Genomic DNA, 16,057 nt, shown 5'->3' on the forward strand with positions numbered 1-16,057 from the left:
CACTAATCTGTTCTGTAGACATCAACTGCATCCAGTCAGAAGGGAGTGTGATTTGGGAGCATAGGGTAGAAGGAAGACCACATCTTTTAGTTCCACTTGAAAATTCTCTTTGAGGCATACCAATCTTAGCAGCTAAATAAAATGATTATTGTAGCATTTGTTAAGCACTTACTATGTGCCAGGCACTGTACTAATCACAGAGGTAGATGATACAAGTTTATCAGGTTAGACACAGTCCCTGTCCCATATGGGGCTCACAGTCTCAATAACCATTTTACAGATGAGGTAACTGAGGCACAGAGAAGTGAAATGACTTACCCAAGGTTACACAGCAAACAGGTAGTGGAACTGGGATTGGAGCCCATGACCTTCTGACACCCAGGCCCTTGCTCTGTCCACTATATCATGCTGCTCAGCTAAAGGGCTAACCTATTTTCCAGTGGGCCTAAATACCCAAAATAAAAAAATTATTCACAGGCAGTGAGGGAGCCAAGGGAGTTTTCTCACTAACCATACAATTTCTGTGTTAGGCTCTTGAGCAAAGCACATGCCATAGTGTAATCACTTTATTCAGCCATCCCAAATTGTTGTTGAAAGTCTTTTCAAATGTACTTTAGATAACTTGTGGAACACAGTCATATTGGGAAAGATTGGTTCAGTTTTCCTCTGTCGAATCCTAGGTTAATAGCTGTCATTTATGAATTTCAGATCCCGAAATTCTTTCATATCATTATGCTTTCTTTCTTCATTGACTGTGGAAATGCGTGTAGTCCAAAGTCTGCTGGCCTGGAATGAAAAAAATTATGATTAATGGCATTGGTGCGACTGACTACACTATCATTTCCTGACATTTGAATCAAGCTTATAGTGCGCCTATTTAGACTAATGGAAATTGCACCTTTTGCATGTAACATTAGAGAATAAGGGAACATATCACCCGACTTGGTGTTATACCAAATTGAAATGCTTAGCATATGGTAAATCAGACTCCACTTCTTAAATCAGGAAATGGTTCCTGAATCTTATGAAAACAGGTGAGTGCCTGTTCATTTAAGAGTTAATCAAAGTAATTATTTGTTAAATCTCTTTACTGAGACATTCTGTCTCAGAAAAAAAAAAGTAGGTCAGGTTTTTTGTTTATTTGTTTTTGTTTGTTTTAATTGCAAAATCCATGTTAACTAGTGACCCTAACCAAGCCTGCCTTGTAAACCAGCTCAGAATGGGGGTATTGGTATTACCATTTGTGCTGAAATTCAGTCTAGAGGAGATAACAGCAACAGGCAGAAATTATGCCAACAGTCAGTTTGACTGGCATGGGACATACAGTCATCAGGTGCAGTGAAGGGGTACTAGTGACTCCAACCTCACAACTAGTCTCCTTGGTCCTGGGGGCTGTGTCAGGGCATCACTGGGGTAAGTGGGGCATGGTTGGAGACTAACAAAGAACTAAATGCTTGCCCTCAATTAGCCCTAAATCCAGGTTTGGCGGCCAGTTCTTCCAAGTTTTCTCAGAGACTCACAGTTCTTTAGAGATCTAGACATTGTTGCCCTATGCCATTGAAGAAGATATCACTGAGGTTGTTCCTTGTTCTCCCGCTAACTTAGGGACTGTGAACTCCAAGTGGGACAGGGACTGTACAACAGATAAACCTGTATCTACCCCAGTGCTTAGAACAAGTTGACACAGAATAAGCACTTAACAAATACCATTTAAAAGGAAGGTGGCAGGGGAGAAAATAAAGGAGGGAAGGAGAGAGGGAAAGGGAAAGGGAGAAGACAGGAAGAAACATGAGGAAGGTAGAAAAAGGAGAAAGGAAGATGTAAAAGTGTGTGAGGGGAAGGAAAACATTTGAAGGAGGGAAGAAAGGAGAGAAAGGAGAGGAAAGGGGAAGAGAAGAGAAGCAACATTATGGTGGTTCTGGTTCTTTCTGGCTTCGAGGAACAGGGTAAGCTAGTTATGGCCCTGTCCATCAAATCATGGGGATACAACTAATGGCTTCATCCTCTTGGTGCCATTCCCATCAAAACAATTCTTCCCCATCCCTCTGCCTAATCCCGCTAGCATTGGCATCTAAGCTTCCATAGGTGTAGATCTCTCAGTAGGCATATTATTGAGTCCAGTCAGTCACTTGGCTATTTTTCATGACCCTAATGCAGTGATGGTTTCTTTAGTAGTAGGGATAAGTGCCATGCAGGGCATCATCTTCAATAGTAGATGATGTATTGAGGAGAATATTTAAATGGTGCTTCCATCTCCTCAGGATTCTGTGCTGGTCTTCGATGAGCCTGGAACCATCTTCATACTTCAGAGGTGCACAGATGGCACAGAAAGGAGAGTGAACCAGGGAAAAGAGAGCTGGACATTTGTCCCAGGGACTTGAGCAACATTCTTGTAAGGAATCAAACAACGTGTTTCTTAGGTAAACCTCCCTCTGACCCATTATATTTTCCAGAGCACTTATTTTAGAATTTGGCCACTGAGGTCTCTGCAGTGCGGTCTAATAGAATGAGCTCAGGCCTGGGAGTCAGAGGAACTGAGTTCTAATCCCGGTTCCACATAACAGTGACATGGTGGAGCAGTGCTGTTTAGTAGAAAGAGCACGGGCTTGGAAGTCGGTTGTCATGAGTTCTTATCTCAGCTCCACCACTGGTCTGCTGTGTGACTTTGGGCAAGTCATTTCACCAAGAGCCTAGTACAGTGCTCTGCACACAGTAAGCGCTCAATAAATATGATTGAATGAACTTCTCAGTGCCTCAGTTCCCTCATCTATAAAATGGGGATTAAGGCTGTGAGCCCCTTGTGGGGCAAACTATCTTGTATCTACCCCAGCAATTAGAACAGTGCTTGACACATAGTAGGCACTTAACAAGTACCATTATTATTATTATTGTGGATAGAATAAAGACCTGGGAGTCAAAGGTCACTGGTTCTAATTCCAGCTCTGCCACTTGTCTGCTGTGTCTCCTGGGACAAGTCACTTCAAGCAAGTCACTTCACTTCTCTGTGCCTCAGTTACATCCTCTGTATAATGGGGATTAAGACTGTGAGCCTTATCCAGGACATGGACTATGTCCAAACTGATTTGCTTGTATTCAGCACTTAGTACAGTACCTGGAATAAGATAAGCCCTAAAAAATACCATTGTTATAAAGAAGCAGCATGGCTTAATGAATAAAGCACAGGCCTGGGAGTCAGAAGGTCATGGGTTCTAATCCCAGCTACTCCACTTGTCTGCTGTGTGACCTTGGCCAAGTCACTTCACTTCCGTTATGTCATCTGTAAAATGGTGATTGAGACTGAGAGCCCCGTGTAGAACAGGGACTGTGCCCAACCTGATTTACTTGGATCCACCCCAGTGCTTAGTACAGTGTATGGAGCATAGTAAGTGCTTAACAAATACCATTATTATTATTATTATTGTTATCAATAATAATAAAGCCTGTAGAAACAAGGAAAAACTTATGGCTGAGCTTGTTTCATAAAAGCCTTTCTGTGAGTGAGAATCATCCATAATGTACAGCTAAGAGTACAACACAGCCTAAGAAGTCCCTTATCCCTGGGGCTCTGGAATTCCCCGGCAATCAGGGTATTCCCCCAAACTCCAGTCTATCATGGAGGGAAGAAAGCCCCATTTGCTTTTGCCACAGCTTTTTCCCTGAAATAGCTTCTTAGAGTGGCTTGAAGCCACCACTGGCACTTAGGAAGTGAGAAGTTTATGGCAATTAAACAGGGGCAGCCCTGCCTTTAGTGGGAAAGAGCCCAAGGACCTTTCATTTCAAGGAATAATGAATTATTATTGCTCTTGAATTGTTGCATTTAGCCTGCTACTTTAAAATTCTGATTGAGTTTTTTCTCATTCATCCAGCGCTTAGTACAGTGCCTGGCACATAGTAAGCATCTAACAAATACCACAATTATTATCCATTCACCCTTCTATAGATTTTGAGCCTCATGTGTCTAGACATTCTTCTCAGCCTGTAATAGATTGCTTTGTTTGCCATAATAGATAGCTTTGTGCTTGATTCACCAAGTTCTTCCAAATATAGGTTTTTGCGAAGCATTTTGGCTAGAAGGCAGAATAAAAATTAGAATATTCTTCTGACAACATGCATCTGTCAGGATGTAACGTGATGCATTACTGGAAGAAGCATTTGGATAGATCTGCACTGGGTCAGGCACAGAGTGTCAAACCTGATTATCTTGTATCTACCCCAGGGCTTAGAAAAGTGCCTGGCACATAGTAAATACTTAACAAATACCATTAAATATACATATAGATATAACAAATGATTATATATTTTACCCCTAGAGTATAAGCTTCCTCTACTGTCAGCTCACTGTGGGCAGGGAATGTGTCTGTTATAATGTAGTGATGTACTCTTCCAAACAGTACAATGTCCTGCACACAGTAAGCTCTCAATAAATACAATTGATTGATTGACTCAGTGAGAATTGAAATGCAAATTTTCCTTAATGCAGGGTACAGCAAGAATGCAACCCAGTCTTAAAGCCAAACAGGGTGTAAATTTAATTAAACAAATGCTTAATCTAAGTGAAACATGCTAATGAGAACAGTCTTTGCACAGAGGTGGGCAGAGTAACTCAGACCTCTTCTAGTCTATATATCTTCACAGTCCCTCTGCCAAACTTCACAAATCTGTCACTTTCGCTCCACTTTTGAAGTCCTTATATGCTGAATAGTCTTACTACTGGTCTGCACAAAATAACAATATCTATCAACTCTGTTAAATTGTATTCATTCATTCATTCAATAGTATTTATTGAGCGCTTACTATGTGCAGAGCACTGTACTAAGCGCTTGGGATGAACAAGTCGGCAACAGATAGAGACAGTCCCTGCCGTTTGACGGGCTTACAGTCTAATCGGGGGAGACGGACAGACAAGAACAATGGCACTAAACAGCGTCAAGGGGAAGAACATCTCATAAAAACAATGGCGACTAAATAGAATCAAGGCGATGTACAATTCATTAACAAAATAAATAGGGTAACGAAAATATATACAGTTGAGCGGACGGGTACAGTGCTGTGGGGATGGGAAGGGAGAGGTGGAGGAGCAGAGGGAAAAGGGGAAAATGAGGCTTTAGCTGCGGAGAGGTAAAGGGGGGATGGCAGAGGGAGTAGAGGGGGAAGAGGAGCTCAGTCTGGGAACGCCTCTTGGAGGAGGTGATTTTTAAGTAAGGTTTTGAAGAGGGAAAGAGAATCAGTTTGGCGGAGGTGAGGAGGGAGGGCGTTCCAGGACCGCGGGAGGACGTGACCCAGGGGTCGACGGCGGGATAGGCGAGACCGAGGGACGGCGAGGAGGTGGGCGGCAGAGGAGCGGAGCGTGCGGGGTGGGCGGTAGAAAGAGAGAAGGGAGGAGAGGTAGGAAGGGGCAAGGTGATGGAGAGCCTTGAAGCCTAGAGTGAGGAGTTTTTGTTTGGAGCGGAGGTCGATAGGCAACCACTGGAGTTAAATTGTATTCTCCCAAGCTCTTAGTACAGTGCTTTGCACTTAGTAAATGCTCAATAAATATGATTGACCATATTGCACCATGTATGCAGAACCTTAATGAAGGACTTTGTTAAAAATAGGGGACTAGAATGGAAGCTGTAGCTGCATTCCCTCAACTGCAGAAGATGAACTATAAGTGAATTCCTAAAGTTAAAACATTTTAGCATTGGGTGGCTCTTACCTCATGAACTGTATTAACATCTCAGATTTTATGAGCTGCTGATGGTGTGGAGGGACAAAGAATCCAACTAGTGAAAATAACCTCAGCCTGAGTGAAATAATCACCCAGGATTAGAAAAGAATTTGTAAATTTTGGATCAAATGACAAAATTGTTTGCAGTGAAAAAGCCATGTTAATTACTATATCCTAAGTCGCTGAAAGAAATCATTTGTAAGTGTGCTCATGCACTTTTATCATCAGATTGTATCATTGGCATGAACACAGTATTCTTTGTCTGAGATGACCAGTTCATTCAGATGATTTTCAGTCTTCGAGATATTTTATTTTGCACAATAAAATTTCTGAAAACATCTCAATCATTTTGCATCAATCCATAAATGGCATTTAAGTGTGTGATCAGTCATTGATTACATTTTTCAGAGCACTGAACTAAATGATTGGGAGAGTTGATAGACATGTTTCCTGTCCACAATGAGTTTATATCCAAATGGAAGATAGACATTACTATAAATCAATACATTTACAGATATGCACATAATTGCTGTGAAACTGAGGGTGGTATGAATACCAAGTGCCCAAAGTTCACAAATACAAGTTCATAGATGATGCAGAACGGGGAGGGAGTCAGGGAAAAGAGGGCTTAATCAGGGAAGGCCCCTTGGAAGAGATGTGACCGTAATAAGGCTTTAAAGGTGGGGAGAGTAATGGTCTGGCATAAATGGAGGGAGAGGGAATTCCAGGCCAGAGAGAGGATGAGGGAAATGGGGTCAGCAGTGAAATAGATGAGATCAGGTCATGTGAGCAAGCTGGAGCTAGAGGAACAAAGTGAAGGGCTGGACTGTGATAGACCAGTGAGATAAGGTACTAGGGGATATGATTGAGTGCTTTAAAACTGATAGTACAGAATTTCTGTTGGATGCAGAGGTGGATGAGTAACCACTGGAGTTTCTTGAGAAGTGGGGAGATGTGGACTGAATTTTTTTGAAGAAAAATAGCCAGGCTGAAGAGCTTACAGAGTACTAGGCACTATATTACACATTTAGGAGACTACAGTAGTAATAAGACATACATTTTCTCCTTTCAAGTTTGCAATCTAATGGAGGATACAGGAAAAAATTATTTGCCTGTATAAACAAAACTATATCCCAACATCATTACCTCCCTGAAGCATTCCAATCATTACTCGAACAGAAATCGTATTATAACCAAATCAACATTCACTTTTCAAAACCCCCAAATGAAAAGTTCTCTAAGCATACAATGTTCACTGCTTCCAAATCACTCAAAGACACAATCTTAGTGATATGGTATGCATTAATAGTAGAATGCTCTCAAAAATGAATAGATAACTTCAAAATATAAATAATTCCCAAAGCATATTTGCCCTCCTTTTCAGAGTAAAAGTAAAGGCAACAATTTGCCTTAATGGATGGAGGACTCAATAATAGTTCTACCCTTTAACACATCGTCATAGGAGAGCAAACCTGATTCACTAATTCTCTTAAGTTTTAAGGTGATTGGTTCAATTCAGACAGAGGGACTAACCGACTCTAGTGTGGAGACCTAGTGAATATTAGGCCTGATTCTCCTTTCCTTCTTTCTTCCAATTCATCTGTGTCTTTGGGAAAATGGTGGTGGACTGTGGTACAGCAACCTGGCACATAGTAAGAGCTTAAGAAACACCACAATTATTATTATTATTAATATTCCTTAAAGATAGAACCGGGAAAGGTGCACAAAATATTGCCTGTGGGTACCACAGGTCGACTTGTCACATGACAAGATACATTCTAGGTTTGGAGAGTGGAAGAGGAGGCATCCCCCTCTCTAGCCATGTTACTGAGCTGATAAATCTTAAGTTCTTACTATATTTAGATACTCATGGGGAGAAAATCTGGTGGAAACGGTGCACGAATATACAAGAGCAGACTATGAACCACATATTTTTTTTTTATTTGATACAAGACACATATTCCCCTTGGACATCTGTAGAACTGCCAAAAAATGCCTTTCCAACATTTAAACTAAATGTAGCAGCAATAAAGTGGGCCACTCATAACGAAAAGGTAAAATATTATTTACTAGGGAGTTCTAGATCACAAAGGTTTTTCAATATTTTTGTGTTCTAGCTGACCAGGTACTGGTATAAAAATGATCATTTATGTAGGCAGATTTGACATGAGGATTGGTCTAACATTTCTCTCACTGAGAAACTGTGCGGCCTATTGGAAAAAGCAGGACCTGGGACTGAGGGTACCTGGGTTCTAATCCTGACTCTGCCACTTACCTGGTGTATGACCTTGGGAAAGTCATTTAACTGCTCTGTCTCAGTTTCCTCATCTGTATTTTGGGGATTTAATGCCTGTTCGACCTCCTACTTGGATTGTGGGTACAGTATGGAACAGGAACTGTGTCTGATCTATCTTGTATCTAACTCAACACTTAGAACAATGCTTGGGGCATAATAAATGCTTAAGAAGTATCACTATTATTATTCTGTTTCTATCATAGAAAATAAGACAATCAGAACAAGCAGCATTGAAGGTAAATATATGGCAACAATAAAAGAGTTGTAGAGTTCTCCAATGACTCCTCTTGCTTTATTCCTTAAAAGTCTGATTCCTTGTGGAATTCCATGACAATCTGTATTTATAGTGGCAGCTGAAATTAATCATTTACTAAGTGATGCTTCTTTATCCCTGACTCTGAATAGAAACTCAAACTGTGGTGCAGAACCTAAGGATAGAGAAGGAACCAAATTGTCCTATTCAAGGGCAGCTTTTTTTTTTTTTTAGAACCCCACCTTCACTATTCCTGGGGTAAAGGCTTGATGCTGAACCAGGTTGCTCAGAAACCAAATAAGTGTGGGTGAAAAGTCATGAGATTGAACTACTGGTAACAAAGTCTGCAAGTGGGTAGGGCCTGAATGATAGCTGCGAATCACCTGTAGCCTATTCTCCAGACACCTGTGCATGCTTTCTTGTCTACCGGAATTTCTGGGGATGTTACGGTCCTCATTCAAAGCCTTACTGAAGGCATATCTCTTCCCAGAGGCCTTCCCTGACTGAGCCCTCTTTTCCTCTTCTCCCACTCCCTTCTGCATCACCATGACTTGTTCTTTCTATTCCTCCCCCCTCCCTGCCCAACAGCACTAATGTACATATCTGTAATTTGATTTATTTACTTTAATGTCTGTCATGCTCTCTAGACTGCAAGTTCATTGTGGGCAGGGAATGTGTTTGCTATATTGTTATATTGTACTCTCTCAAGTGCACAGTACAGTGCTCTGCACACAGCAAGTGCTCAATAAATACTATTGACTGACTGACTGACTGGGGCTTTGAAATTAACCAGGAATGGAAGATGCATTGTTAAGGGTCAGTGTAGAATAAACATGGCTTTTGAGAAAAGAAAGCCATTGTGCTCATTCCTTACCCAAATCAGTAGCTGCCTGAATTTATGAAGGGAACAGTCCCAGGAATGAGACTGGCTAGAATTTTAACCAAAAGCCAGGGAGAGTGTGACTAATATTCATTAAAAAGGATCAGTGTGACAGAAAAGTACTGTTAGTGGTAGTGAGATAATTGGGGGAAAACCCTCAAGCTCATACTCTGAGATTTAGCCACGGTTCCCATTTGGAGCCTGGAGCCGAGCTGCTGCCTGCAAGTCCCAAGGTCCCAGGTCTGAGTCTGGCTTTGGGCGATGTGTATGCGACACACATTCAGCAAAAGTACTGGGGATTCTGTTAATTGGGCAAATCCACTCCAGGCCAGAGAAACACCAGGACACCGTCTGCTCAGCCTTATCCCAGCTGACCAGAAAAATATAGATGAGCCTAACATGCAGCTTGTTTAGAAAACTTTCAGGGAGGCTGTCGGGGAAGAGCAGGCAACCAATCTGGGGTGATTTGAATTGAATAAGGTCTTCATTTCATTTTCATTTTCTAGCTGCTCTGATGAGAAATAATAGCTTGCGTTTTTCTGTGTCTCGGGAGCCACTTTCAATGAGGAATTGGCCAAACACAAACTAGAAAGTAGGAGAAAGCAGTAGACGTTGTTTAGTGGATAGGGCATGGGCCTGGAAGTCAGAAGGACTTGGGTTCTAATCCAGTCTCTGCCACATGTCTGCTGTGTGACTTTGGGCAAGTAACTTCGCTTCTCTGTGCCTCAGTTACCTCATCTGTAAAATGGGAATTGAGTGTGAGCCCCATGTGGGACATGGATTGTGTCCAACCTGATTAACTTCTACCTACTCCAGTGCTTGAGAACAGTGCTTGGCATGTAGTAAGCACTTAGCAAATGTAATAATGAATTAAATATGATCAAAGAAGAGGGTTTCTATCTACCTTTGTAAGTGTCCTTTGTACCGTAAGAGCTTGAGGTCTCTTCAGCAGAACATCCTGCCTTTAGACTGGAAATCGGAGTTGAAACTGATGGCAAACCTCAGACATTAACAGAACTAAAGATAAATTCTAAAATTCCTTTTTTAGGCTGCAGTAGAAATTTGTTTTTCTGCTTTACTTCTCAGTTCTGAACTGGACCTCATAGTGTATCTTGAGGCATCATGCATTATGTGGGTATCATTGGTTTCAATCAGAAAAATGGCCTGGTGGATAGAGCATGAGCCTGGGAGTCTGAATGGTCCTGAGTACTAATCCTAGCATTGCCACTTTTCTGCGGTGTGACCTTGGGCAAGTCATTTATCTTCTCTTTTCCTCATTTTACCTCATTTGTAAAATGGGGATTAGGACTGGGAGCATCGTATGGGTTATGAATTCTGTCATACCTAATTATCTTGTATCTACCCCAGCATGCTTAGTATAATAATAATAATGTCGGCATTTATTAAGCGCTTACTATGTGCAGAGCACTGTGCTAAGCGCTGGGGGAGATACAGGGTAATCAGGTTGTCCCACATGAGGCTCACAGTTAATCCCCATTTTACAGATGAGGTAACAGAGGCACAGAGAAGTGAAGTGACTTGCCCACAGTCACACAGCTGACAAGTATAGTGTATGCCACTTAGCAAATGCTTAACAAGCACCATAAAAATTAGAAGAAAAAATAAACATGGGCAAAACACTTGATTTTTCATGTCAGCAGTGTTCTTTTATTATTACTCCTGGAACACTTCACAACAATATACTGTACATCAGAGAGATATTGTCTATCCCTGAAAACAAAAAGTAGATATAACAGAACCTAACAAGTCTCCTCTACCTAATGAATGAATTTACTGTTTCAAGAAATAGTAAACCTGCCAGAGGGAATTAAATGATGTGTTGAACCAGAAATAACTTCTGTGTTTGGCATTTGTGTTAGGTTGTTAGAAGAGGAGGAGAGAACATGTGGACCTTGATCATAAACCTGTCTCTGGTATTACTGTTAGACTACAGTGTTTTGGAAATTAAAGTGGCTTGTAGTAAAATCCATCATGCTTAAAAGTGACATTTCTGTACTATTTTAAGATTCCCGGAGGAGTGGAGGGGGGAGAAGGGGGGGAGTGGGTGTTTCCAGCTGGTTACTAAGCATTTCTTTATTTATTATTTTATTTGTGCTTCTTGCTGATTTCACTTCAGAACTGACTGAGGGGCCAAGTGGATGTGATGGACACAGTTGTGATTTTGGAACTATCAGTCCAGCCATTTTTCCAAATCCACTGGAATCTTCCTTTCATATGATCATGTTTATTGAGTGCTTACTGTGTGTAGAGCACTGTACTAAGTGGTTGGAAAGTACAATTCCGTTGGATAAATAATTGAAGCATTCCTGTTCCTTTAGGGTGAGACATTCCTTTGCCTTTGTTCTTTGGGGAGAAATCGAACTAGCCAAAGTCTTCGACTCCAGGCCAAATGAAAAGCTTCTTTCTACTGTGCTCTAGCACAAGCCAAGAATTCATTTCAAGGGAAGTTTTGATGGGGTCGATTTGTTTTAAAAACAACTTTCATGGAAGTGCTGTTTATTGCAGTTCATATTTTAATAGGCTATGTCTTCTCATTTTTAAAAAATATAAGATCTATCTTCTTGTAAGCAGAAAGAAATCTGACACACATTGCATTAAAAAAACTCCTATCTTACCCATCACATTTTTAATAAGCTACCAGAAATATTCATTCCTCCTCTCTCTCCTTCTCCCCCTTCCACCCTAAATCTCCTTCCAGGAAAGAGCTTGGTCTACACCTCTCCTCAGTGGACTAGAAGGCAAAATCCCTGAGTTCAAGTCGTGACTTGACCACTCACCCATCTGCCCTTTAGCAAGGGGGTTTATCTTTTCTATGTCTCAATTAAATCATCTGTGAAATGAAGAGCATAATGCTCACCTATTTCCCAGAGCTATGGCAAGTATTAATTGATGTTTAAGATGCACTTTGAGACCTGTAACTAGAAGGGGCTCTACAAATACTTTGCTGAACATCATTGTGTTAATAGCAAGCTCAGTTAAAAGCTGAGCTGCAAGACACCCACTCCTTAACTCTCTTACCTTGCTATCCTCCCACTCCATTCTTTGATTATTTTGAGCACCTGTCATCCCCTCATCTTCCTTCTCTCTCAGGTGAATATTCTGGCCTCCACTGCCTAACTTAATACATTTTGCCAACCTGGAGAAGCTTATAAAGGGAACAAAGTGGAAAAAGTGTTTTGAAATGATTATTATGCTTACCTGGGGTCCAATAACAACTGAATTCTTGCTGACTCAAAAGCCCGTTTGCTTCATTAATTTATCCGGTGTTCATCCATATTCATCCCCAAAAGCTGAATTAGGTTCCCCAACTATTTCCTATGCCGCTTAGCTGAAAGGATAAATGCTTTGGAGATTTTTCTTCTTTCATCTAGCATTAGATTTCGAGTTTCATATCAATAAGACAGTGCCTGGTGTGTGCAAATAGCATCTACCCCATCTGGGCACTTGTAAAGATCACAGCTTTCAATTAGATGTTATGCTGCTTAACTGCTGCATTCACACAGAAGGCAGTCCAAGGTGTTCGTCATTTAGAGAGTGTTGCAGTGAAGCATTCAAATCCAGAGCTTAGTCTATTCTGCTTGACTCCTGCTTTTCCACTAAGGTTGTAGCCAGTGAAGACAATCAAACTTTTCCAGTGGGAGTTGCCACTGAAGGGATTGATCCAGAATTACAAGGGGCTTCAAAGAAGAGAGGAAATTCACAAATTATGCTGGGAGATTTTATTTTAAAAGACAAAGCAACCCCTGCTTTCTTAGGCTCCAATGAACCATAATTTCATTTTTAACTTCCATTTGTATTTGAAAAAGATGTCACCGATGGGTGAAATTCAACTTTGAGTGTGTGAGTGGCTAAAATGGCCAATGGTGAGACCCAAGGCACTGACTAGAGTGGACACAAACAAAGACTGTCACTTATGGCAGTGCCTGGTGTTGTTTTCACTTTCACCTCTTTGTCTCACCACAACTTGCCAACGTTTGAAACAGGTACGTGCTCTATTATTTTGCACATAAATTCTACCCCAAAGTTTTTGATTAACAATTCAAGAATCCTAATCAATCAGCGGTATTAATATATTAAGTGCTTACTGTATGCAGAGCACTGTACTGAGCATTTGGGAGAGTATCCCGGCTCGGCCACTTATCAGCTGTGTGACTTTGGGCAAGTCACTTCTCAGTGCCTCAGTTCCCTCATCTGTAAAATGGGGATTAAGACTGTGAGCCCCACGTGGGACAACCTGGTTCCCCTGTGTCTACCCCAGCGCTTAGAACAGTGCTCGGCACATAGTAAGCGCTTAACAGATACCAACATTATTATTATTAGAAGCACTTGGGAGAGCAGTATAGCTTAGTGGAAAGAGCATGGACTTGGGAGTTAGAGGTCATGAGTTCTAATCCTGACTCTGCCACTTGTCAACTGTGTGACTTTGGGCAAGTTACTTAACTTCTCTGTGCCTGTTACCTCATCTGTAAAATGTGGATAAAGACTGTGAGCCCCACTTGGGTCAACCTAATAACCTTCTATCTCCCCCAGAGCTTAGAACAGTGCTTGACACATAGTAAGCGCTTAACAAATACCATCATTATTATAGAATACAAAAGGGTAGTAATAATAATTGTGGTATTTGTTGAGCCCTTACTATGTGCCAGGCACTATACATATTTATACATTTATTTATATTAATGCCTGTTTACTTGTTTTAATGTCTGTCTCCCCCACCTTGTAGATTGTGAGCCTGTGGTAGGCAGGGATTTTCTCTCTTTTTTGCTGAATTGTACTTTCCAAGCACGTAGTACAGTGCTCTGCACACAGTAAGCACTCAATAAATATGATTGATTGAATGAATAAATATATAAAGTGCTGGGGTGGATACTAGCAAATTGGATTGGACATAGTCCCAATCCCACATGGAACTCATGGTCTCAAACCCCCTTTTACAGATGAGGTAACTGCAGCCCAGAGAAGTGAAGTGAGTTGCCCAAGGTCACCCAACGGACAAGTGGCAGAGCCACAGTTAGAACTCTTACCTTCTCATTTCCAGGCCCGTGCTCTATCCATTATGTCATGCTGCTTTGGTATAGAGTTAGATATACTAGAGGGGAAGACAGCAATTAACATAAATTACAGATGGATGGGTACATAAGTGCTTTGGGGCTGAACAAGGGGTGAATATCAAAGTGCTTAAGGGGAATAGACCTAAGAGCATAAATGACACGACGAGAGCGCTAAGATGGAGTGAGGGCATGGTTGGGGAAGGCAACTTGAAGGAGATGTGATATTAGTAGTATCCCATAATAATGCTGTAGTGCAGTCCTTGAAAATGTGGCTGTATCATGGGGCAAAGTGTACCATAGACTTACATGCTATGAATGGAATTCATTTTAAAACATCTGAAGAAGCATGGCTTCCCTGCATTTTCTATATTCTCTTTTATTAGATATCAGATTAAGCTACTGTTTAATCTTGGTGATAATAATTCAAAGCAAAGCATCCCAGCATTAACCAAGGAGGAGTTGTAGTATAATTATGCATCTTCGCAGGAGATTACAAAAGTAGAAGCTTGCTCTACCTAATGTGGTAATGGTTTTTCAATTTTAGTGAATAATTTTTCCAATTTACATAAAAAACAGCTTTCTACACATTTTCATAAAACACATTGCAACGGGCCAACTTCTTCTGAACACTGCTTCATATCTTTGAAATAATCTCTCGTTTACTTTCTTTAAAATTGATTCAAGATTGCTTAATCCCCAAATCTTAGTTGGTGGAGAGGCCATAACTTCTTTATATATCCATCCAGTGCCTCTTGCACTGAAGTGTTGGATTTCTGAGGTTTTCAAACAAAGCGGCTGTAAAGATGGGTTGTAGATTTCATGGGAGTGGTTGTAACCTGGGGTGAAGTTTCAGACTACAGCAGCTCCAGCTCTGGATTATATGGAACTGGTGGCTGTCTAGTTATATGGTGGTTGTAATCTGGAGTATGCTTGTGATGATAGTAGCTATAATCATAAAAACATGGTTTTGGTTTAGTGCTTTGGAAATACTTATTTTGTTCAAACAAAAGCCCTGCAAGGTAAGTAGCAGATAACAGAGACAAAACAGAAAGGAGAAGTGAGAGTTTCAGGGAAGGGCAAAAGTGGTGTTTTGCCAAAGGGTTTTTTTTTTTTAATGGCACTTAGTTCTCATTGTGTGCCAGGCGCGGGACTAAACACTAGGGTAGATACAAGCTTATCATGTTGGACACAGTTCCTGTCCTACAAAGGGCTCACAATCTTGTTCCTCACTTTACACATGAGGTGACTGATGCCCAGAAAAGTTAAGTGACTTGCCTAAAGTCATATAGCAGACAAGTAGAGGAGCCAGGATTAGAAGCCGGGTCCTGTGACTTCCAGGCCTGTGCTCTATCCACTAGGCAGCACTTCTTGAATAGCAGTTGGCAGAGGGGAAGGTGGAACTGTAGTAGGGAGAGTCAGCAAACATATTCAATCAGGTCATTCTTCTCATCATCTGAGGCTGGGCTGAAATTGAGTCAGACTTGGTGGCTCACTCTGCTCGAAAGTAGTGCTCTCCCAAAGGTCACATCAAGTAGAAGCAGCGTGGCTCAGTGGAAAGAGCACGGGCTTTGGAGTCAGGGCTCATGAGTTCGAATCCCAGCTCTGCCACTTGTCAGCTGTGTGACTGTGGGCAAGTCACTTCACTTCTCTGTGCCTCAGTTCCCTCATCTGTAAAATGGGGATTAAGACTGTGAGCTCCACGTGGGACAACCTGATTCCCCTATGTCTATCCCAGCGCTTAGAACAGTGCTCGGCACATAGTAAGCGCTTAACAAATACCACCATTATTATTATTATTAGAACTTCTAAGAATTGTGTTGCTAAAGTATTCAGGAACATCTTCCCTCTC

This window comes from Ornithorhynchus anatinus, chromosome 3, assembly GCF_004115215.2.
Source record: "Ornithorhynchus anatinus isolate Pmale09 chromosome 3, mOrnAna1.pri.v4, whole genome shotgun sequence".
NCBI lineage: Eukaryota > Metazoa > Chordata > Mammalia > Monotremata > Ornithorhynchidae > Ornithorhynchus > Ornithorhynchus anatinus.